At 31.5% G+C, this 2,500-nt stretch overlaps 1 protein-coding gene across 3 annotated transcripts in view; it reads right to left on the bottom strand.

Moving 5' to 3' along the window:
- The window catches only part of LOC125042177 (putative polypeptide N-acetylgalactosaminyltransferase 10), a 19,634-nt gene extending 19,234 nt beyond the window's left edge, over positions 1-400 (bottom strand). For 2 of the 3 annotated variants that reach the window (XM_047637660.1, XM_047637658.1), the window contains exon 1: positions 303-400. The gene's annotated coding sequence lies outside the window, so the exon portion shown is untranslated. The remainder of the gene's footprint in view (positions 1-302) is intronic. The other variant, XM_047637659.1, reaches the window with a different exon arrangement.
- Positions 401-2,500: the final 2,100 nt, after the last annotated feature.

Below are 2,500 nucleotides of genomic sequence, written 5' to 3' on the forward strand. Positions count from 1 at the left end.
GTCTTACAACAAACGACTATGAACAGTGATTGATTCCTTTGATATATAAGAATGGGAAACTTGCTTTATCATAAAAAAAAAGCTTTCAGAACTCCAACCAGCCTCAGTATTCAAAGAAAGTCAATATTCTATATTCAAAATCAATGTTCACTTTTGATATTTGCCGTAGCCCTTTCGACACTGTTCTCCTCTGACCTCAAATACCGCTAAAGTAGACGGCGATTGTGGTTTAAATACTCTTATATCTCAAAATCGAATTACTATGGGCGAAAAATGTATTGTAAATACACTGGTAAACTTACAGGTGGCAAGCCGGGGGGAGGAAAAAAAAGGGAAAGGATGCTGCACCAATCACGTCCCTTAGTATACTGTTTTTGATTGACGTCAACACTGCGGTATCTCTCCTTCCCGCACTGTTACCAAAATCAAGCGAGAAAGTTAAACCTTAGGGGATTTATGTTTTTATTTGTAAATGGAAATGCTTGTCATTTTGAAGTGGGTTTTTTTTATCATTGTATATTGATTTGTTTCATATGATCTAGCTAGGATGTTAATTTGTTTTGATACATGAGTTATTGAATGTTGACTATAGTCCTTTTATAAATCTTGCCTTGAGAACATTGTTGCGCTCTGGTAATTTTCAGCGGTATTGGGATCATTACTCTATTTAACTATTTTTTTTTTATTGGCATCTATAATCGCAGTTTTGATTGTAGGTTCTACTCGTAATCAATCCTAAGTGTCAGGTCTACAACTCCTGAAATATTTTTTGGTAATATATGCTGAAAGGAAATTCATATTTGTCAATTTCCTGTTTACGATGAAAATATTTCTTTTATGATTCACTGTAATATAAAACACGCGAACAGATACTTAGAATTACCTATTACTGATGTTTTTACTCAATTCATTATATCTATTTTGAGTTTTTCAGTGGATCTAAAAGTGGGTGCCTCTTGCAGATAAGAATAATCAAACCGCTTATTATTTCCAACACAATTCTCAAAAAGAAATTGATATACAATGAAGTGTATAACGCCATGCGATATCTGCTGGATAGTTTCTATATCAGATGTATATCTTAGATATACAGATATGATTACCAATCATTGGATTATATTAATCGGATATTGATACCTTACTATTGGCCACGTGTCTATAACAAGACGATAAACTATTTAATTATCTGTATGATTATCCTCATTGCCTACCGAAGACGTTTTTCTATAAACTTATGTGTAAGAAATAGTAATATAATTAATTATTTAATTATATAAATAAGAAGAGTGATTCAGTATAAATGAATATACCTAATCCGATCGCTCAATCTCACCCATTATTGAATATTCATTGATATATATATAGATATATATATAGATAGATAGATAGATAGATAGATAGATAGATCGATAGATCGATAGATATAGATATAGACATAGATATAGATATACATATACATACATACATACATACACACACACACACACATATATATATATATATATATATATATATATATATAGCCAAGGTATTTTTAGTCTTCGAGGAAGGTATATATTTCATGATAACCGTTTTAGTAAGCTAATAAGACCTCTGTCATTTAATCACGTGTTTTAAGGATGTATTCCTCAGTGAATGTTTCTTCCTGTCAAAGGTAAGAAACAGGCACAGACGGGAGGCGTAACTTTGATAGCTGCCCCCTGATAATAAATCATTTTTAACAAGTAATGTTTCGAAAGTAATGAAATTTAAAATCAAGAATAATTACTAGTCTAAGCTCAACTACAGTCACATAACGAAAATATCGTAAAAAAAATCAGCAAGCATAACTGTAGCACTGTTTACACGAATCTCTAAATCACACATGAGCTAATATCCCAAAAGATAGATAATTTAAGCGAACACATGCGAAATATTGACATATTTGGATATAAAAGCCGATGTCATTAAGCTAACAGCTGTATGCCCGTGTTTGCTAATGGAGCCAATAACGTATAGTGAACTTGCAATACCTTTATGGTACTACTGAATACACCAACTTTATTAACAAAATAACACACATGCCCCCCCCCCCCCTCTCTCTCTCCCTCTCTCTCTCTCTCTCTATATATATATATATATATATATATAAACATACATATATACATATATATATATATATACATACATTCATATATATATAAATATAAGTGTGTATGTGTGTGTGTGCTGAGTATTATTAGCTCCAATCTTATGACATCTTCAAAAGATATATCCAGGGCTATTAGCTTGAATGTGTTTGTGCAAAAAAAAAAAAAAACTTTGTTGCTTTTATTTTCATCATCTATGCACGAAGCATAACATGAATATCGGATGAAAAATAAGGTATATTGATAATGTCAATAACAATACTGAACGCATTAAAAAAAATGCAATTCACGAGTAAATTAGCAATTAAGTTTAGACGAGTATAACATTTTTTGTGAGGAGTCACCTTGGAACAAAAGAAATGACAGTGCCC

This window comes from Penaeus chinensis, chromosome 31 (genome assembly GCF_019202785.1).
Source record: "Penaeus chinensis breed Huanghai No. 1 chromosome 31, ASM1920278v2, whole genome shotgun sequence".
NCBI lineage: Eukaryota > Metazoa > Arthropoda > Malacostraca > Decapoda > Penaeidae > Penaeus > Penaeus chinensis.